General features: G+C 40.0%; 1 long non-coding RNA gene across 2 annotated transcripts in view; it reads right to left on the bottom strand.

Moving 5' to 3' along the window:
* The window catches only part of LOC108641774, a 30,380-nt gene extending 7,789 nt beyond the window's left edge, over window positions 1-22,591 (bottom strand). The window contains exons 1-6 of one of the 2 annotated variants that reach the window (XR_003916370.1): window positions 22,182-22,591; window positions 20,345-20,515; window positions 18,567-18,824; window positions 6,335-6,482; window positions 4,283-4,594; window positions 2,527-3,080 (exon numbers count right to left, since the gene is read on the bottom strand). This is a non-coding gene — a long non-coding RNA (uncharacterized LOC108641774). The remainder of the gene's footprint in view (window positions 1-2,526; window positions 3,081-4,282; window positions 4,595-6,334; window positions 6,483-18,566; window positions 18,825-20,344; window positions 20,516-22,181) is intronic. The other variant, XR_003916371.1, reaches the window with a different exon arrangement.
* Between the last annotated feature and the right edge of the window lie 980 nt (window positions 22,592-23,571).

A 23,571-nucleotide genomic window follows, 5' to 3' on the forward strand; every position in this document is an offset into this window, starting at 1 on the left:
CTTCTTAAATGAGATTCTGCTTCAACACACAAGTTTTATGGTATTGATATGAAAATGTGCTTTTTCACAGCAATAACTAATATTTTACTATCTTCGACACCAAGAAAAATGTTTCTTAAATACTACAGAACATTTTGAGACAGTCTGAGATATGCATGAAATGTCCCTGCAGGAAAGCCAGTTTATTCAAGGGACTGGCATATATTTTCAGTCTGCTTTATATTTTAGAAGTGGCTGTAATCTCAGCCACTAGATATTTGAGAAATCCTGAAAGACAGAAGATTGAAAAAGATAAAAACCATCTTAAGCAAAGGGAATAGCCTTAGAAAGATCAACATTTTTGCATGTTTAATTATTTATTCCATTATTTTTCCATTAATTTAAATTAAACAAGTAACAAGAAGAGAGCAAGAAAGAAATAATGAGGACCGATGATCAATCTAGGTAAAATTGCATGAAATGAAACTAAATTCTTTCTATAACAAAGTAGCAGGTCTTGGGAAGGAATGAGCAATAAAGTCATATATCCTAACTCTGTGATCTGTTTCACAGTTCTGTCTGATTTTTGCCACTCTTAATATTGTGTATTTAATTATTCCTACCTAAATGAAGTGGCTCTTGCTTTTCTTTGTTGAGTTGCATATACTTTTCATACTAATTTCTTAGTATGATGATTCCCAATTTATATCCTACCCTTTCACAGGCAGTTAAGGGATCCTCTGCAGCTGATGGCTGAATGCTTTTTGATAATCCTCTCTACTGTGTTATCCAAAATATTAATGGGAGTTTTGACTAGTGTTAGACTTAAGGTGGAATGCTCTGTACAAAATCCTTTCATTTAGACAGTGAATCATGAATAGCAAAAAATAATAGCAAAACCAGCTGCATTTTCCCAACATGATGCAGCAGTACTCAGAAAAACAGTTGCATGTTTTATCACAAATGGAATAAATCTGGAATGAAAGCAAAAAATATTGTACTAGGATATATAAGACAGAATGCAGCACTGGAGATGTGAAGTAGTGACATTTTGGAACATTACACTTGTGAAAACTATGTTCACATGTTTGAGATAATTCAGGAGATATTAGAGATATCAGCCTTGGAGATAAGGCAGAAAGAACTGAGCTCATTCTACCTAAAGAAAACTCTGAAGACACACATGAAAACAGTCTTCAGATATGTAAAGCGGTAGTAAGTGTGGAAATATAATATAATATTCTTTGCCCACTACAGATTGAGTAAAATGTAATGGTCTTAAAATATAAAAAGTGATTTACATTAGGAATTAGAAAGACTTTTCTATTGATAAAGATGTGAAATTGAGAATATGTTGCTAAACTTGCATGTTCCCAACATGATACTAAAAGTCATGTAAAAATGTCAAGCAAATCATGCTTCCACAACCTACCTTTGAAAATGCCATGCACGCTGCATCCCAGGTCTAAGACTGGATGTTTAGCTAGATTTTGGTTAAAAAATTACAAACCAGAGACTCATTACCTTAGCCAACACACTCTAAATCACAAAACAAATAGAAAGGTTTAGGTTGGAAGGGTCCTTTAAAGATCACCTGGTCCACTCTCCCCCTTGCCATGGGCAGAGACATCTTCCAATCCATCATGTTGCTCAAAGCCCCATCCAACCTGACCCTGAACACTTCCAGGGATGTCCAAGCTGACAAAGTTTAAGAGCTATGGAGACAGAAGAAATGCAGATGATTACCTGCAGATGATTAAGGAACCATCCAGAGTTATTAGAGTCCTACACAGTTTTTGACAGGTGACTGTAAAATATGGTTTTGAAATAATTATTTTAACCTGCTATTGTGAGTAGAACAAATGAAGCCAAAAGTTCAAGGGTGTAAACCTTCTATGAAAAAATCAATGATAATGTGGAGACTATTTACACTAGATATTTATGCAATCCTCATTATGGACTTTTTCCAATATTTAATGTATTTCTCTTCACAATAATGCTGTAAGGTCAGTGAATCTGTGAAACTGCACAAAAATACAAGATTTGTGAATCCCTAGAGGAAATGCTCAGTAAAGCAATCATGAAGAGTAATCCAGAAATGAGATATCCCCTTGGGGGAAACCACACTTGATTTCTCTCTCTCTATTTTTTTCAGATCTGCCAGTATTACTGAATCCAGATATACTGGACAGACTATACATGTACAGATCAGCTGAGCATGTGCCACCAGTTCAGCACAGACCAGGACAGGTGCTGTTAGATACTTACCCAAGCTGTTAACATGCACATTAATGTGCAGCTACTCTCATCAAGTATTGGTCACCCAACAACAAGATGTTCTTTTCTTGCTGTCTGAAAAAATGGCAATTGCCTTCCAGAACGTGTTGTTCTGGAAGGCTTAGCAGGTATGTTGTTTACCTATTTTATCCAACAAGTAATTGAATTTAGAGTACATAAATAAGTCTTACTTAGGCATGCACCTAACAAGCCAAACTTAAAATTCAAATAACTAAATTATTTTATGAATCTGACACTAAAATGACTTACCAAAAGCCACAGAATGAGCAGTCATGTCTCAGACCCAGGTTGTCTTCTTAGTTGCATTGTCTCTCTCTGTGGTCTGATTTTTCAAAGAAGGATTTTAAATTTAGAAGAATAGAAATCCAAGGTCAGGCATGCAGGGCAGGAAAAAAATTATATGGTGACCATCTCAGTAAGGTTTGAACACATTTTTTCATCTTTCTGGTCCTTGGCTGTAATAGAAATACAGCCTAATTAATAGATTTCTTAAAGTGTCTATCAAACTGCAACGTTACTTTTCTTTGTATATTATCAAATGAGGATCCAATCCTGAAGTGTGTCTAAAATACAAATAATGCATACATATTATATATACAAATAATAGGTTTTACTTTTCTGAGTGTACCCACAGGTGTTTCATGAGTGTGAACCACTCACATTAAGGCTTTTGAATCAGATCCATCCTCACAGATTACATTTAAACCAATATTCAAAGAACCACGAGATAATATATTTTGTGTTTCATTTTCATTTTGCAGAGAATTTTTTCTTAAAAATTTGAAAGAAATGAGTTCCAGCTTCTGCAAAAGAACAGAGGCAGAGTTAAGCTACATCACTTATTCTAGATTTGGGAACATTTTGCATGGCCATTGGGAAGATCAGTTCATTAGAAAGTCCAAAACTTGTGACTTGAGCATAAAATCTTTTCACAACACCAATATTAGGATACTTTGGAACTGAAAAGCAAAGCCTTCAGTTCTGTAAATACAAACGGCTTCCTGAATTAAGTACTAGAGAGAGCATCATCCTGAGCATGAGCTCTGGAGCCTACAACACTAAGTAGGGAAGGGAGTGGGATGTCAACCAGCAGGAGAAAGGTCTGCTGCTGGCCCAGATGTATACCTCTGTGAAAATTCGACCTCTATTTTCACCACTGCAGCTCCTGAGAATCAAGCAGGTATCTTAGAAAACATCAGTACTTGAACAAAATTCTGGATGTTAAACTGAGAGAATGCATAATAACTTCAGTTTTATGAGCATGGACCTGGATGCTGTAATTTTAACAGAACTATGCAGATTTGGTGCCCCCTGCTGTCTTTAACTACCAGAGTGGCCCATGAAAAATATAAGTGCTTAAATACACTGAACAGCACAAAACACCCCCAAAGGGCAAATTAAGGATGCTGCTCAAAAAGGCACATTTAAACTAGAATGTGAGTCCACACACTACTTTGGTGAAGCATCCAGGAGCTGAGAAAAGCAGAGCTTTTTGTTGGTAATAATCACAAATGGGAAAAGCATTGAGTGCACCATCGCCAATGGGAACCACAGAGACCTTGGCACTCCTCCATTGCTTGAAAGCAGGACCACAGAAAAGACTCAGTCTCTTGTGGGGATAAAACCACATGAAATCTTTGTGGTCTCTTTTTTCTTGCTCCTGCCTCTCTGCCCCAAAAAGAGAGTTTAAACAGGCTCTACTTTCCTATGATGATAGCATCTAGAGGTCTCAAAAAATATTAGTACCAGTGGTACCCCCAGGCACACAGTGGGTGCATCTCCATAAGTTTTTGGTATCACCTAAATTGGAAGACACGCTCCAGGAGCATACCCAATACAGCAGGCTCCTGCAGGGGACAAGCCCAGAGCTAACCCCAAACACAACCCCTCTAATGCATACAGCACAGCTCTTGGGGTGGCAGCACAACCTGCTTCTCTCTACTGAGCAAACCTTCCTGGGCCACGCTGCGTGCTAAAGGAAAGGCACCCACTTAATAAGACTCACCTGCTGAATCTCACTGCCACTGAGGGCAATTTTCTAACCTCTCTGTCCCTCTAGCTGCTTGTTCCCAGTCCATCCACTTCCTTAGCCCCAGCAACCTTCAGACGGAACAGTGAGCTTGCTTAACTTCCAGACTCAATCAAAAACTACTATCTGCTTCTTCTTTTTTTTTCTTTTTCCCAGGGCTGGTTTTCAGTTGGATCAGTTTATTGTATGGTCATGTGGGTGCCTGGTCTGATGTAAGAAGGAGGAGGAATGTCCCTTTGGCAGCAGTACAGTCTCAGATTGGCTTAAGCTAATCATGAAACTTCTGTCCTAAATCAAATAAGGGTGTGAGGTGTCAGTTGGTGCAATGGCTTGTCCAAACTAACAGAGCACATTTCTAGCACAGCTGGGTTAAAATTCTGCTATAATCAATGGTTGATATATTATATCCCTAATTTATTTTCATTTCTCTGTTGGTCTCTCATCCCTTCCTTGTACTCCTCCCAGAATACTACACAATGTAAGCGATGGTGAAGCAAAGCTACAGTGCCCCATCTGAGCCTCTGCAAAGCAGCAGACAGGACTTTTGGAGGAAGAATGTCTAAGTGATTTTCTAATGCAAATCAACAGTAGGTTAACAACTGATAACTTTGCTTACACTCAAAGACATTTCTTTAAAGGGGCCTTTGTTCAGTAGTCACAAGTAACCAATCAGTCAATTACTTCCTCCCTTGGCTATCTGCGCTTGAAGATGAAAAAAATCAAACAAAAAATTCCACAGAGAAGAGACAATCCTGTCTTGCTGTGAAAAGGGGTGTTCAGTGCCTCTATTCCTGAAGCCATGGGTGCTAAAAGAGCACTGTGCTGTACTTCAAGTAGATGTGCCGCAGAGGATGCTTCATCATTTCATATTCTCCTCATGCTGGAAGGCTTTTAGGACTGACATTGAATCTATGAGTCACTGACACTTCTGGAAAGGCTTTCTCGTGAACAAGATGAAATTTCTGTCATTTGTAGTGTCTGAGAAGGTTTTTCAACTTCAAGAGAAAAGAACTTATTCAGTTTCTCTGACACTTATTTATACATCCAAGTTCTAAATGGCCATTTTCAACTCTTGAACTCCTGTGACTTAGTGAAATGGTATGATCTGTATTACATCTTCTGTAGCAGAATTTAAACAAATATCCTTAATAAAATCTTGCTCACTCCCACCATCTAGAAATCCTGTTTTGTATTTCACACATTTTATTTTTATATCTCAGCATTCAAAACACCAGAAGGCAGGAGTCTGGCCTGATAACTATTAAATTAGTTGCACTCTGATGCAAAATCAACTTGCTTACTACATCCTTTATACTTCTTATTTTACTCAGTGAACTGGCTGCAGGAGCTGTCTAAAAATTCATTTCTATCTCCTCTACACGTTGTGTAAGTCAGCAGTCTGTCCTCTATTCACCTCTTTTCAGGGTGAAACACAGCCACACATAGCCATGTCAGGGGTTGTGCAAGAAGATTATGAGGGTGGATCCACTTGTTTTGATCTCCCAGAGCACTCTGGCTCACTCTGCTAGCAGGCTCCTGCAGCCACTTTCTTGCTCTTTTTCCACCCCTAAGCTCTCTTCTTTCCCCTTTTCTTGTTTTTCTCCCTGAAATCAATAAATTTATGTGCATATCTGGCAGCCACCACTTGCAGACAGCCAGACCTTGATGCTCTTGAGAACAAGGAGCTAATTTTTAACTATTGAAATAAAGTTGAGTACTGGAAGAGCTGGTTTGTCACAGAAGGGAGTGTGCAGAGGGATGAGCATGGAGGTTTAAGTCAGAAGGTCTTATTATCACTAGACCTCAGGGCACTGGCTAATCAGTAGGGGTGCAGCTTTATTAAGAAAACTGTATTTTATGATATTTATGTCTGTATCTGAAACATTCAGTTTCAGTAAGACACCAGAGACACTTCATGAGCCACTGGAGTGCTACATCATGGCAATTAATAACAATTACTAGGAGATCCTCTTCCAGGGCATGCCAGGGCCCAGTGTGTAGGAAGGGGTAAAATACATCACTACTCACGTCTTTCAAGTATGCTCTTCCCAACACATAAACTAAGGTGAATACCAACATACAAGTCAGACTTCTTTCTTCTCTCAGCATACTCTTTTTCCTGTGATTCGAGTATTGGAACACATTTAATCTAGTACACATCTGGATGTTCTTTTACCTAAAAATGTAGATTTGCACACTGTGAGTTGTAACTTTCTCCTCAGAGGATAAGAAAACACTCTTAGAATAAAGAATACTGAACCGGGAAACAAAAAACTCCAAACTCAGTTCACAATGTAAACAAAAGACCTTGCACTTACTCCACTTGTTAGACATCCTGTCTAGAATAGGATGGCAAATTGCCCAAGGCTTTGTTTATGCTGGCTAGCAAAATATGCTATAAACAAAGCAGAAGACAAACTAGTTTCTAACGTGACTTGTCCAGTCTTTGAGGAATAAAATCCAGCTTTTTAAGGCTAAAAACCAAACCAAACAAACAAGCTAGTGGAAGGATTGAAATGAGCTACATGTAATATAAAAACCAAAACAAAACAAGAGCAGGCATCAATGACCTAGAGTCAGAATCCAAGTCATTCAAACTCAGAATAAATAGTGGAGAGACACTAAGCAAAACCAAATTTCTGTAGCAAATATCCATATTTCAGGGTTAGTTTAAAGAGCGAAAGATCTGCTCATGAGCTCCTTCTGGAGACTAGACTAGAATTGTGCCAAGTGTATACACGTGTTAGTATATCAGTAAGCACCAGTATATATTCTTATGTTAGAACAACCTTGTATCACACACACTTGTTCTTATCAGAAGCTGGAAGACAAAAACACTCTTCATCCTGCAGTTAACAACACCGGGTGACAATCTGTTAGCAACACAGTAAACAGTGCACTTTATCAAGCATTATTTAATTTTCTTTGGGCACACTTTTCTACCTGTTTCTATCTTTCTGTGTCCTTGTAAAGATTGGGGCAGCAGGGTATGAAACCAGGACTAGTAAATGTTACAGAATTGTAAATAATGACATATAAAACCTCTGTATTTTTCATGATAAACAAATTTAGTTCCAACGTGTGCAGTTTCGAAAGGTATTTTTATCTTGAATTCAGCATTTAAGGATTTAGTGACAAATATTTCATATGATACTCTTAAATGTGAAACTATTAAAAAAAGTGTGAAAAAATTAATATTGATGTTCTTACAACATGATGGCGTAACACAGCCTTTCAGCTTGTGTGTGTGTATGTCTGTCAGTCTGTCTGTCTTGGTTCTCTCCTCACCCTGACACAAGTGGACTCGCCAGCATGTTTCATTGCTCCCTTTCTAGCCACAGTTTCTCTGCATGAAAACTGGATAGAGATGAATCAATGGTGGGAATACGGATGTCATCCCAATCCTGGATGTAGACAAGGTGCACACACTCAGGGAGCTGAAGTGCACTCCTGAGGCACACAGGGTAGCTGCAGCTAATGCAGCCAAAAAAAAGGGCCTTAGGCAGTAACTGACTTTGCAGCTCTGTCTAATCTCCAGGTTTATAAGAGGATGCCCTGTGACATTGCTCCTTTTGCTGGGTAACTCTTCTTACCTGAGTAGTTCCCTGAGACATTTCCAAACAGTAGATAGATTAATATATATATATATATATAGGGCACATGCTGCTTGGTCCACTGCAATTAGATATTCTGAATTTTGATGCTATTCCTTTATTTAAAACATGCCCCCAGGAGTAAATATTTTATGGTCAGTGATCTCTAAAGAATACAATTTAATTTCTCATTTACCAGGTATATGTATTCAGAGCTCTGTAACACAGCTCATAAAGTAATATTATGCTTTGCAATATAAGTATGATGCATTATACACAGCATATAATTTAATCATTCTTGACTGTGGCATAAATGGTTGGAGGTGAATGCCACCTAGATTAATACTAATTACACCTTGCACCTTTATGAAGTACTTATCAGCCACGCACACAAGCAATTTGTTCTAAGCCACACAATGAGTCAGTGGCAAACAAAGGAGAGGAAACAAGGTTCTTTTATCTCCCATACTTATTCTGAGCCAGCTTTTTGCCCACAAGAATTAAAAGCCATTTCATACTTCATAGCGATGAAGCTACTTTTTGTCAGCGTTTCACCAGAACTGCAACCTCAGTCTCACAACGTATGAAAAGGCTTTGTACAAGAAAATACAAAGATATATATGTATGTGTGGGTTTTAAATATGGCAAAACATAAACTAAACGGATGAAAGCCTTACAACTCCTAAAATAGCTTATTTTTACTATCTGTACACATTACCAAGGAAAAGAATACTACTTTTAAAAGCCCACACTTATTGTGTAAACCTCAGCATTTTGTGTAGCCTTTAGGTTCACTGCAGTTGTCTGTACTACATTTATATAATTCTTTAAATAACCACTGGGTGTCACAGTTACCAACAGAAAACACTTGGGGGACTTCTCCAGGTTCATTTAAAAACAGACATGTATAATCAGAGGTAATACCAATTCCTATACCCATAATATTAATAGTCACTCCCATTCCAAGACTAGGAAATGGTTTCCTTAATAAAAATAACAGTCAGAGTTAATACAAACTGTTCTTTTAGAAACTAGCAAAATGGAGATTTGTCTTTGAAATTTAGCCTACAGGTAAGATTCTGTCATACTGCACATTTGTGAAGTATGTTCACTGCTAGAGTGGAATGAGGCAATTCTAGACTCCAGGGACTTGAGGAATAATTTCCATAGGCTTTCTCTTTCAAAAATTAAGTGACATAAGAAACAATTATTTCCTCTCCCCTTTGTAAAATACCCATTCACTCAAAGAAAGTCTAAACATTTCAGCAGTATAAATAGCACTATAACCTTATGCTTCAGGTCCCAGCTCTCAGAATTACACAACTAGCAGAAGTACATGAGTTTTCACAGTTTTAAATTTAAAAGTTAATTTGTGGTCTTCATCACAGAAAAGAAAATGTGACTCCAGAATAATCAGTGACTATTCAGGTTTGCAGACAACAGCTTTAAATCGTGTGAAATGCTTTGTGTCTTTGTTCAGATGTCAGCTCCAAAGGCACAAACCAGTGTTCGTCCCACAAACAACCCCATGAGATGAGGAGTGTATCTGGTTGGCTGGTTTCACCCACCCACAAGTATGCCTTACACCTGGAATACTGGAGAGCTGCTCCATGCATCCAAAGCATAGGCAGCACCAAGTAAACTACCTGCAATTATACAGACTACCATATACGTAATCTATATAACCATAAAGCTCCAGTTTTTAGATGCCAAACAGTCTGAACAAATACCATGAGGCTGGCATAGCTGTGAACATTTTGGAGAGGACACAGTAGATAGTCAAAGGGTGCCATGAAAGCAGGTTGGTGCTCCTAAGAGCCTTGGAACGTCTGCAGGATGCTTGGGAAGCCTCTGTAGTATGCATACTAAGGGATACTGGTCTGGAGCAGAGTAGCCAGGGACTCATGTTTGGGATAATTCTGGACAGCAGAGTTTTGGGGACCTTTGCCAGGACCTGTAAGATGTGAAGAGGGAAGGAAGAAGGTATTTCCTGTATATTTCCTGTATCTGGAGTTTGATATTTGAGGGCTGAATTTAGGACGGTGGGGCGGTTACCAGCCGCCACATTTCTCAGTCCCTGCTTTTTCTCACCCTTCTCTAACTTCTGAAATGGAGAGAACTAAAAATGGAAACAGAGAACCAACTTAATCCCTGAAAATCAGGCTTGACAGAAGCACCTACAGTTCCTGGCCACAGTTCAGGTGACGGGTGAGAGATACAGGCTGAGACATGGGCAGGTGAGACAGAAATGCCAAACAGGCACTGTCATAAGAGATGTGTAACACATGGCAGGCACCAGTCTCTCTCATGCACTATGTTTAGGGCCTCAGATTGCCTTAAGCAAATCACCCTGCCCTGCCCAGCATTTTCCAACTCCTCCATTTCAGCCACTTGCTGCCTGATCAGCTAAAATGACTGTCTCAGGCAGAAATGTAATTTTTTCTCATTTTTTCCTTTAACCTATTTTCATCCAAGTCCAGATGTACACAAAAAGGCACACACAGGAGAATGCAAGCATTATCTAATACATAAAAGATGGATTCAGAGAAGAAGAGAATTAAACTGTTTTTCATGCCCAGCATGGCATGATAAGAAGTAATGGGTGTAAACTGCAGGTGGGAGTTTTAGATTAGATATCAGAAATGGCTTTTTTTACAGTAGGCATAATAAGGACTTGGATAGATTGCTGGAGGAGGCTGCAAAGGATTTCAAAAACAGGTTAGACAAACATTTATCTGGAATCACATTGGTATACATGTTTGCAGACTGGAGCAAGGAATGGATTGCTCAAAGTCCCTTCCAGTCCTGTTTTCCTGTGATTTTATGATTCAAGGACATCCGATGGCCCATTTTTTGCTAGGGATTGGTCTTAAACAAACCTCACAGTCTCAAAAAAATGCCAGCAAAATAATAGGAAGGGTTGTTTTTAAATAAACATTATTCTAATTCCCTCTTTTCTTACTCAAAAAACCCTCCCACTCTGCAACACATTCAACTACAAAGCTGAATGCAGTTGGTAAAGTACTGAAAGCATTAGCAGCATTGATAACACTGTAGCAATAATACAGCAAGTGATCTGAAATCTTTGTTTCTTTTGACCAAGTTCTTGCCCCTTATACCTTTCTCTCCTTCTCCCCACCCCAACACAATATCCAATTTTCTAAATTACTTGAGCTTTTATGCACACTTTCATTACCATAGCAGGTGCAGTTATTTAGACCATTAAAGTCCTAGCAGTAGTGTAAGTTGGGAGTGACCCCACTGCAAATTAACAGTTCAGACACAAGAGGTGAATGGTGCTTTAAAATGCAGCTGGAAATCTTCCACTGTACCCAAACAGGACTTGGTCCAAGGTCCTTGTCTGAAAGCTGCTCCCTTAACACAAGTCACTTGAGTTGGAGGAGAAAAGCGTTACAGATTAATTCTGGTTTGTGGAGAAAAGAGGCTCTTTTCTTCCAGCTGAAGTTAAAAGCTGCCAACAAACATCAGCAAACCTATTTGGAAATTTTGGACTGACTCCTCATGTGATCTGACCGTGGATTTTTTCCTCCACTTGCTATTGTATTATTTCTATGAAGTCAGTTACCAAAAGCTTCTCTGAGTCAAATTTCCCTTCCCACTACTGTGCCACTATTTGTCTTCCCCTTCCCATCACTTCTCAATAACTTCCTTTCCAAGAGTTTGAAAGACTGATGCCAACGTTAAGAAAAAACATACAGAGGAATCCCCCCTATTCAAACTGTTCTGTTTATAATGCCTTTCCATTTTGTCTCCTCTTTCTAAACTGCAAGCTTACTGGGACATGGACAGACATTCATTCATTTTATGCTCAAATTAAATATCTACAAAAGTAGGGTTCACTTTGCCTGAGCCTTGGATGTTACAGTGTGTATGCACTGTAAATAATGCAATGTAATGTAATGTCGGACTGCAGCTACTAACCCATACCTTCTTAAGGAAACAGAAAAAATTAACCTCCAGGAATTCTTCCTGAAAAATTACCAAAAATTATGAAAAACAGGAGATGCAAAAAAAGGACAGTATGATACATCCTACTGAGAATGCTCCTGTGCTGTTCACAACCCCACGTGTCAAACCACGCCAACAATTCCTGGATACAGTAGTGGCCACGGAGCAGGGGCCCACAGCTTGTGTTTGGTAATTGTGTCACCTGTGCTACATATTGTGAATAACTTTGGTTTAACTACCTGACTTATTACTCATATAAACCTGTAGTTAAATGTAGGATACGGCTGCACAGCTCAGCACAGCACTCCTACCAACTAGCTCCAAAACAAGATGCTGTATAGGTGTGTCACCAGGGCACTCCACCCCAGCTAATGAGCACAGGAACCAGCTGGGAAGGCGGGCTAAGGCGGGAGACCTTTGTCTTCTATAGCCCCAGCCCACAGTCCAGCATCCCCGGGGAAACTGGAATGAGGAATAGCCCAAACATTCGAACCATCTTGCTTCAAAGAATTTAAGAAACAGCCTTTTGATGTCTATGTAGCACATATGAATATAAAGATAAGATCTGCTTCTCTTTTAACTGAGGGACCTCTCTAAGTCAGATTCCGGTCCTTCTTGTTCACAGCCGCCCAAATTGCTTTTCTTCTGCAGAGCTAAAAGGATGGCAATGTGATCAGAAGTTACAACAAGTCGGGTGTTATGTTGTCTTTGATTAATTACATCACTCAATACATCCTAATTTGTTTCAGTGGACCCTGCTGTGACCCCACACCAGCAAGACTTAAAAAAAAGACTGCACTGAAGTCGGTACATTTACACAGGTGTAAGCCAGCCTTAAACAAATGTATATCTCATTTAAGTAAACAAACAACAGGCCCAATCTGTCATCTACCTGAACTTACTAAAATAGAAATCTATACCAGATATTACTCAGGTTAATCACCATGAGTCATACCCAGTGAACCTCATTCTGATATTCCTTATTCTTCCTCACATAAAACTTCTGCAGTGCAAAGAAAGCAGGATTAAGCCAAACAATTCCATGAACTCATTAGCTTCCCGCCACAAACACGAATCAGACACGCGTAAGAATAAAGAGCCAGTTTGGCAAGATACCACGATGCCAAGTCAGGTCAGTCAGGTTATAATAATTTTTAATTAACGCTCTCCCAAGTTTCAGTGTTATTTATTTGCGTGCCAGTGTCACTCAGAACAATATGATCCTCTTTCCTCCCTGTGAAAACCTTTTAAAAAAATGAAAGAAAAATTCGCAGCCTGATCTGTACAAAGAGAAATCCAATGTAATGACAAACAAAAATGACAGTTGAACTTGAAACTCCTTAATGAAAACATCTTTAGCAATGAGAAGACTAATATACATCCACTGATCAAGAAAACAAAAGCATAAATCAGCACAGGTTGAATACCACTGAAGACGATTTCTACATCTATTTTCGATTATGTTTATCCAAGCAGCAAAAATTCCCCATCTCTGAGGCTTTATATTGCCTTGCCTCTGAAAATGCTCCCTTTTGAAACATGGCTAGTGCTGTTCTGTGAGGATTACAAAGGCACAATGTAAAATTCAGCAGGTTGAGCATTCTAGAGGGTTTCATTTAAAAAAATTCAATATTTTAATTACGTTCCAAAAATGCCCAACAGTGCAATAACTATGCAATATTATTCATAGTTATTGCAATTATTCAAGACTTGTTTCAAAAGTGAGGTCATGGAGGCAGTTGTTGACAATCTGAATCTGCCTAAACTTACTATATTCAGATTATCTGTAGCTGAAAAAAATCAGATCAACTATCCATAGGGTTTGTTATATACATTATTTACCATTTAAATTAATGTTTGTAGGTATACATGTTATACAGGTAAAATGATAAAAACTATTAAAGGCGTTGAACGGCATAGATAAAATTGTTATTCCTATGAAAAACTTCAGAACATATGTAAAGTAGCACAGTCTTATTTTTCACATATTTGCCATATATTAACACTATTAATATTTTGCTAACAATATTGATAAAAATACTAATATTTAATAAATTATAAAAGTAGGATACATAGTAATATATTAGTTCTGAGTAGAAGACAAATTAAGGATGTTTTAGCATCAAATATTTCCTAAGATTTCAGGGAAGTCATAATATGTTGATACCAGATATTTTAAGGTATCTATATGGTCAAGTTTTTATAACAATGAAGTAGATACTCCTAAGTCTCTTCTCAGTGTTGAAATAATGCTATCAAAATATTGCTGAAGAAGGCATGCAAGTATCTGTTATGGGGTAAGTGACTTTACAAAATATAAAAATTAATATGAAAAATGAATGAGTTTAGTGAACAAAAGGCATATTTCAGAGTTTTGTTGAAAAGAGAAAAAGGAAAAGAGATTGTGAGAATAATGAGAAACTGCTGGCAGTTTTGTATATTCAGAATGCTTACTGCATTTAATCAGTAAAGGTTATTAAGCTTTCATCTTGCTTTTTGTTCCTGTGCATGTATCATAACATTTCTATAATAATTTTAATAGTCTGCATATTTCTAAAGCAACAAAACTAATTGAGCAGCAGTGACTACCCTTTGCTATTTAATGAACTGCATACATTAGACACTAGCTAGGCCCAAGAGTCACAAGACACAAACCCTGAAGAATCAAGAGGATGGTGAGCCCTGGGAGCAGCTTTGGGATAAGAGGTGGTAGGTCTAGACCCTCAGAGATCCCTGAAGGCCATCCTAGGGTCCTTCCTGGCAATGTCCTTAGAGACCTGCTGCTCTTCAGGTGATCTGTCAATATTGCCCTCAGCATCCTTTCCTGGACAGTTTCCTCCCACAGCTGAGTATTAAGAACCACCATGACCTTGAAGCTCATGATGACAGATCACCAAGAAGGGATGTGAAAGTATAGCTTCAGCTTGGCTTCTGAGCTGCAAGCAACTCATGAGCCATGGGTTGGCCTCCCAGTAACAGGGGAGTAGGTGTTCTGCTGCCGTAACTCGCTGTGGCTGTCAGTGGCACATTGGCAGCTTTCACCCAATATGTCAGTTTGCATTTTCAAATCTACAATTACAGTGGTAGAATTTAGGGCAGAAGTTACCTCTTTTAACTCAATTCACCTCCGAGTTAGTGATGTACTGTAATGTAGGTGGGCTAAGCTCCCCCAGTGTCACTGCAAGACACCAGAAAGTGATACATCCCATTCTATGATAAGTATCTGGGACTTTGTGGCACCTTTGTGGGTACTTCCACCTCTCCAGAGGAAGCCTAGAAAAACAGCTTGGGAAAAGTGCTTCACTTAGAGATGTATAAAGTCAGGCTAGATTAATATCATGAACTATGTCTTTTAAAAACAAAGTTCTGTCAAGGTTTTCCTGCTAATACCGTTGTTGCAACAACAACAGCAAAGCAGATTTATCAAGCTACCTACTTTGCATTTGTGTCAATGCTCCTGGCAAAATGAAATTAGTTCTGTTCAGCTGTGTCTTTGGCACTGCACATCTTTGGCAGGGGGCTCCTAACAACACATGGGGATTCTTTTAGCTTCAGGGAGAGGAGTCTTTGTTTTTTAGGACAGAAAACTCGAGCTCATTTCAGGAAGCATTGTGAGGTTTTGAAGTGGCCACGGTGTACAATATAATTAGTTACTTTGAGGTGACAGATTTGTTATAATTCGTAAAACTGGTTCCAACTGTGACAATGCAGTAAACAGTACTACCCACAGAAGTATGTCTACATGTGCACTGAAATATTTAAAAGATCAAGCCTTTGATCCTAATTTTACAAAACTCCCCTTTCCTCCTTCCAGCTGGAGCTACTTCCCACCATGCCTCCCAGCTCTGACAGTATCCAGCAGGACACGCTCCTCTCTCACATGTGGCATTCTCAAGAAGTGCTATTAAATAGAAATTGCTTACAAAGAAGGTGTTAGTATTTATAGAAAACTAGGAACTACCTAAAAAATTCTACAGATGTAATTGTATCTATTTTATCATCTTGCCCTGATAGATAAAAATAGGAATGACAATATCTAGGGTGTCCTTCCCATTAGTCAAACTATGGTGATGACTAACGCAGCCAAATGAATGTCAGTAAAGCCTACCTACCACATCATGATTCAGAAACTCTCTTGGGCCTCTTTTTAAGAGAGAAGCCACAAAAGCATAAAGGTTTAATCTGCATGTATTCGAAATTACTATATTATTTGTGAGGCAAAGATTCAAATAAGGCGTATTAGTTGCTCCAAACATGTCTCAGTAAAAACCATCTCTGCCTACATTCTGCAGATTGTACCCTCTTAGAAAAAAAAAAAAAAACCAAAACCAAAATCAACCCCCCCAGGTATTACAGAAAATTTGGTGAATGTTATGCTTTCAATTTGAGAAATCAGGTTGGTTTAGTACCAAAGGCCCAAGTATATTAGTCAAAGACAAAAAAAAAAAAAAAAAAAGAAATTCTAAGGTACCAGGAGCCTTTGGCAAGGGATCTGAAGAAACTCTTCTGGAAATCATAATGTATAAAGGTCATTGGATCACATGGCTTTAACATCTTACTGCCTGCTGTTAGCCTCAGAAGAAACTTGTGTCTTGCATGACTGTCCTTCTGAAAGCTTGAGTGATCAGCCTTCAGTGTAATGCTGTCATGACTCTGTTTCCCACTCCTGCATCTCAGGCCAGTCCAGTTCTGGAACAAAACTCTTTTTCCAGCATGCAGAAAAACTATTTTTGGGCTGGATTATTGGTGGTGTCTTAGGTTCTTTATTACAGTAGCTATTTGAAACTTTATGAGGTCTTAAGCGTGAGAGCAAGTGCCAGAGCTGATGTACCAACAAACAGTTACAAATTAGATGAAGTGGTGAAGACCTTTTACTATATAAATGTACAGAGCCACACAAAGGAATCTTTTCTCTAGTTCTGTGGCTCTTTATTTCTGATGTTAATACTATGCACCAACAAAGATGGAGAGGCTGGTACATAAAGTTGTATTTTAAGGAAAGATATAGTTGCAAAAAAAAACAAACTAGTGATTTCCCTTTAAAATAAGGGGCACTGAAATAGTAGTGCAGTGACATTCTTGTGACACTAACCTTCAATCTCTTGCCCAAAGCAAATAAGAAGCTTCACTTGCTTTTTTAAACATGGACATGGAAAACCATATACTCCTGATTAAGAAGAAGAAAAAAATTACTAAGTAATCCCAGGGCTCCAAGGAGCTATTCACAAACTTAATGTTAAGATGTAATCTGGTGATTACGTAATAATTTCCCCTCTCTGCCCATTCCAGAGTGGATATGAGATACTACAGTCTACATGCCTGGTCTTGAATGTTTAGTTCCAGGTGTGAGAGCTCATTGCAATATAACATTCCAGAGAAAACAGAAGTCATATCGAGAAAGGACTAATGTACATATTCTGGGAGAAACAGGTCCTAATTCAAAGGATAGGCAACAGAAGGTGTTGTGTTACCCCACTCAGGGTTAGCCTCTAGGAGCTGTGTGGGAGTTGGCAGACACAATTAACAAGCCTGAAATAACAACTGCCTTGAGAGCCAGCAAGAAGTAAAAAGCAGGGGAGGGGCCCTCAAGTAGGAAAAGTAAAATAACTGCAACAATAGAAGGATAAATCCAATCTCACCTAAAAACACCGATAACCCATCTGAGACTTGGACATGAAATCGACCCACTAATATTAAGGAACACAGGCCACAGGAGACACTCTAAACAATGAGTTTGGAAAGCTTCATGGAAGAAAACCAGTGATAGGCTTTTCTGTGGAATACGTGCCAGCTCCTGCTGCACACAGTGGTCAGAAGGGGACTCCATAAAGAGTGAACATTTATGTCTATCAGGATGTGGAGGAAAAAAAGAAAAGTCCAAGCACGCTGTTATTCTGTCCACTGCAAGTCCTTTGAAGCACTGACATGGTGGCCTACTGCCTTTCCAAATCCTGCCTACACATAACTTCCTAATAGACCTAAAAATGACTGATATATCACAGTATAGACAGACAGATTTTACAAACTGATATCTAGGATAGTCGCAGACAGATAAAGCATGCATGCAAAGCAAGTCTGACACGTCAAATTCACAGCATATGCAATATTGTCGTGCTGTATATGCTCAGAGAAGTTGCACAGTAAGTACCAGTCTGGCATCACACTTCTTGCACATGCATGTTTTATCTGCCCATACAGGGAAGTCTGAGTTCTCCCAGTGCATAGTGTCCTGTACATCCAGAAAGACACCTATGGCAACAGAAATACAGGCAAAACCATGCCAGGTATGCTCTTCTATTAGAAATTGCATTGTCCACATAATAACATGTATTAAACAGGACGTTCTGTACCACATGGGATTCTCAGCACTTTTGGACATTTATCTCTGTGACCACACCATGCTGTGATTGCCCAGGAGAGTGCAAAGGTCGACATTAGTGTATGTACATGAATTTGGTGGACAGAAGACACAGTGTGATTACCTAATATTTAATTAGGTTGCAACAATAGCACTACTGCCCATATCCTTGCCATGTGAGCTCATCTACAAGGCAACATGATGACACTACTGAAGCTTTGGGACGTAGTATCAGTAACCCCTGAGACATGACAATACTGTTCCCCCCATACCACAAGGATTCTTCTAGGAATTGTGTTTATAATCACACCAAAATTAAAGTTGCAGGTCACTGATTTACCTTCTGCTCCAAACAAGGTTATCTTCGAAGCTAAACTAGGTTGCTTAAAACCTTATCCAGCCTAGTTTTATCTTCATGGATGGAAAGTCCACAGCCATTCTGGGAAAGTGTTCCACTACTTGACCACTCTCACTTTGAACTTTTGTTTTTCTTATACACAACTGAAATCTCTCTGGGTGCAACTTCTCGCTTTTGTCTGTCGTCCTGTTGGTGCTCATCTCAGAGAGAAGCCTTGTGCCGTCTTCCCTATAATTCCCCCTGGGAAGGTGAACACTGTAATTAGATCCTGGTGTAGCCAAACCCACTTCCTCACACAGGACGTGCTCCAGGCCCAACCACCTTAGCAGCCTCCACTGACCTGGCTGCTGCTGGAGGAGCCCAAGCTGGACAGTGGGTATCCAATGTGGCCTCACAGTGCTGCACAGAGGGCACATACCTGCTGAATATATCCACAATGCAGCCCTCTAGGTGTGATGGCCAGGCCCCTTTCTGCTGGGCTACTCCCAAGCCAGTTGGTTCACGGTCTGTAATGTTCTACAAGGACAGTCTGTTCCACATTCAGGACTTTGGACTTGGCTGTGTTGACCAACACAAGGCTCTCACTGGCCCACTCCTGCAGCTTGCCAAGGCTACTCTGAATGGCATCTGTGGCCTCCAGTACATCAACTGATCCCCCCAGCTTGCCATGGAGATGAGCTGAAAACTTGCTGAGGGCGCATTTTGTCCCACCCACTGAGTGGTGAATATATCAAACAGGATTTGCTCCGCTATTGATCCCTAACTCCTCCCAATTGGGCATCAGTCAGACTTCAAACCAATGAGACACTACTCTTCAAGCCTGGTGGTACAGCCAGTTTTTCACACACATAGTCTGCCCACCCCATCCACATCTCCCCACTTATAAAGTTTTGAGGAAGCCTACCAAAAGCCTTAATAAAGACAAGCTTAAATGGCATACTCTGCTTTCCCCTTGATCACTAAGCCCAAAATCAGTGACATAGAGCCAGACACAACTGAACTTAAAGGTGTAACATTTTCCTTTTCTTCATTCATCTACAGTCTTCTAAACACCATGGCCTTTCAAATGACACAGGGGGTGAGCACACAGTAACATTGGCCAGCTCCCTCAACACTCACATGCAGGCCATCTGGTCCAGTGGACTTGTATATGCCCAGCTTGATAGAGTGGACTTTCTGTGAGTAGTTTCCTTCCCACCCTAAACCCTGAATAAGCCACAGAAGCTTGGGAGATGTGGAAAGCCCAAGCCCAGTAAAACCCAAGGTGAAGGAGTCCTTCAGCCTTTTCCTTGACCTTTATGGGCAGTTCAGTGACCCAATTCTGCAGCAGGCCCACATTTTCCCTTCTCTTCCTTTTGCTGCTGATTCACCTGTTGCAACTCCAGCCAACTTTTGGCTTTCCATATTCTACTCCTCTACTTAAGTATCGACCATCCTCTGTATAAAGTGATGGAATCTCAGACCAGTATAATTTGCTTATTATCTGCTGAATGCTTTCTAGAAATGCTGTTTAAGGAAGGTGGTTGTCTTTTATCCATATCTCATCTTTTGGAAGTTGCAAGCATATCAAGGTGCTTGTTCAAACATTTATTTAGCTGGTACTGTGGAAAATGCCATTGTTCTAAATTATTCTTTCTTCCTTTGTTCTTTGTTGTTAGTTGGTTTGTTTCCAGTAACCTCAAATTTGGTGCAGAAGCATAGGAAAAGGAAAAGTATACACACATCCACACCTGATAGGAGGGAATCAAATGATTAATTACCTTCCTCATGCAGCTTTGACTGCTAAACCATCTCTCCAGGAGTTTCTCTAATATTTTGTAATATTTCAGCTCTGCTGAAGCAACCTCACGTGGTTATTATCAAATAACCCAAGCCCTTAATGAGTGTTCCTTCTTATTATTCAGAATCTGGACTTTCTGACCCATTCTCCTCTAAGGCAAAATGGAGAAAAAAAAAAGAGAGAGAGAAATTAGTCAAAGTTTTATTAGTTATAGTCAGGCCATAAATGATAAATTGAAGGATTTTTTTTCTTTTTTAACAATCCAAACCTGGAAAATGGAAGTGTTTCTTGCTGTTCAAGCATTTGTATTTAGTCTAGAATGTTCCAAGACACTTTTCTTACACTTAAAGATATCACTTGTTCAACATACTCTACATTGGTCACTTCACTGGTTGTTTTTGATAGGGAGTGATGGGTCTCTTCAGTTTTCTAAACTGCCAAAATAACTAAGAAGTGTTTCTGCAACACTTTTCAATTAAAGATGTGGCTGTCTATAATAGGAAGTTGTTTGAATTACAATAATGTCAGAATTGTACACATTCTGAATAGTTATGTATTATACCTCTAATTCAATAACTTGGCTGATATTACAACAACTGTATGTAAGTTTGCCAAAATTTGTCTTTAAAATTCCTCTTCTGAGTGTTTTTGTCACATGTTACAGCTGAATTGTTGCATTTATTCTCTACTTTTGGGAAACTTTGAAGATGCTTGAATATGATGAATGCATACTTATAATAGAGTCATCTGTCACAAGTGTATTTACCAGTTCATTTGTCTAATTGCTCAAAAAGCTGCACACTTATTTGGATTATTAAATCTGCCTTCTCTCATACGGGTGTGGAATAGAATCAGGATCCAAATCAGGGCTTAGCTGATGGAAGACTGATAAAGCATGGTGCCACTACCCCTTTCCTGAGTCTCTATTTCCTTACTGCAGCACAGAGAGGAAAGTCTGCTAGCCACAGACCTATCTCTCAAGATCCTCTCCTGGTGACTAGGAAAAGCCTAGGAGAAGGAAAAGCTCTTCCCTATGACTAGGAAAGCCATAGGTGACAAAGGAGGACAGTAGCAGAAACTGCTCCAGGAACTTTACACACACATGGGCTAAGATCTGGCTGAGGCATGCTCTTCACATGTGGGATTCTGAATCATTCCCCTTCTACACCCTTCTGTCACCTGGGATCCCAAGAAACTTTCAGATGTCTCATCCCAGCTCCCCCTGGCACAGGAGCCAGGGGCTGTACCATCCCAACAATACTGAGTTTCTTCCTCCAGCTCTTTGCATTTGTGCTGGGATATCTCCTCCCAGAAGGAAGGAGAATATGTGTGTGAGGGGTGTGTGGGGGGGAGAACTTTCAATAAAATTAATATGTACCTCTTAAAGGTTATCTTTTAGGTTCTTTTCAGCCCCGAACACTACTTTTACTCCTTGAGAGTATTTAATTGAAATGCGAGGAGGAAACTGCAACCTGTGAGACCCTGTTCTACCACAGCTGGGTATACAGAGCCACTTGCTCATATGACATTGCCCAGCTACAGGAAAGGGATTGTGCATTTCTTATATCACAGACATACTCTACACAGATTCATCAAGACAGACACTAGTGTGTGGGAGCAGCAGGGCACATGCAGGTAGCAAAAGCAGTGACTGACTAGGGAAGGCCAGGCTCTGCAGGCGGTGTGAGAGCAGTGTGGCAGGGCCAGCAGCTGGAAGGACAGTGGCAACAACTGGTACAGCAGGAAGGGGTTTCTACCTCCCCATTCCACCCTGAACACTGTGGCACGGGGCAGGAAAGGATGATGAGCAACTTTACCTTCCTGAAACCTAGTCTTGATCTTTAGAGTTCACTTTCAGGTGCCTTCACAGGGTCTGTGCTGCTCTCTGTAGTGTTCCTGTCATCTTTACCCAAACTTTTGAATTACAGATTCAGTGATGACATCTGGGAGGACCAAGGAAGAACTCAGGAATGCTGAAAAGATAAAGCAGTGGAGACAAAAGGATAAACAGCAGTGGTGAAGTGGCTAAAACACAAGCATTGTCTTCTCCAGCAACAGTGGGTGAACTAAAGAACACAAAATCAACATTTTCCTCTCCAGAAGACCAATATTGAATTTACCCCTACAGCCACACCTGGGCAGAGGTCAACAACAAAGCTCTTTCCAACCTCTCCCTCCAGTGTAAGAGCGCTTTGGCTGTTATCAGCCAAATACCTTCTAAGGCCTCTAAACAGGGCCAGGGTATCTACTTCAACCGGTCAGGCCTCCGCGTGGTCTCATCTTCTCCTCTGGTTTCAATTCTTTCATGGATTTTGTCCCTTCACAGACTTCTCCACTGGTCTTGGGCCTGTGGTCTCCCTCAGTTAGAGTTCTTCAAAGTTCCACTCGAAACAAAGTGCTATTGTCCAAACTTTCTAGTTTAACCTAAGTTGGTGCTCCTAAAACCTCAGCTTCTAAAGGGGAAGATGATTAGATGTTAATCTCAGCTTTCATTGAGAAAAAAAAAAAGTGTTGTTATTTCCCTTTGGGTTTTGGAGAAAAGCTTGAGCATACCAAAGATAAAAATTACAGGCTCTAAATCAAGTAACGTACAATGTATTATTTCAAGATGCTATTTTTAAAGATGAAGACTTCACTCGTCTCATGACTTTTGACCAGAGACTTGGCTCAGGTTTTGAGTTTGCCTTCCATCACACAGGAAGGACAGCAGGGAGACCTCAAAGCAGAGTCCAGGACCCCAAAATTCCCAGCGTCTTCCAATAGCCTGTCCTGACAAATGTGCCCCAATTCTCAACATTCCTGAAAGATCTACAGCAAAACTGCCATTTCCCCCCTCTTTCCATGCCCGTGCACGCAGTGACCGGGACAGACAAGACCAGCAGTGGGTCTGAAATCCTCCAGTAACCAACCTGGGCAACACCAGGAGGTGACTTCATTGAGCATTTCCCTTTCTTTTAAAAAATGCAAACACAGAATCATGAGTTGGAAGGGACCCTAAAATCATCTAGTCCCAACCCCCTCAGCCATGGGCTGGGGCACCTCCCACTTGATCAGGTTGCTCAAGGCCTTATCCAACCTGTCTTTGAGCACTTCCAGGGCTGGGGCATCCACAACCTCCCTGGGCAACCTGTGCCAGTGTCTCACCACCCTCACCCTTAGGAACACCTAACCTAAATGTCCCCTCTTTCAATTTGTACCCATTTCTCG

Source organism: Manacus vitellinus, unplaced genomic scaffold (assembly GCF_001715985.3).
Source record: "Manacus vitellinus isolate BGI_N305 unplaced genomic scaffold, ASM171598v3 scaffold_8_pilon, whole genome shotgun sequence".
Taxonomy (NCBI): Eukaryota; Metazoa; Chordata; class Aves; order Passeriformes; family Pipridae; genus Manacus; species Manacus vitellinus.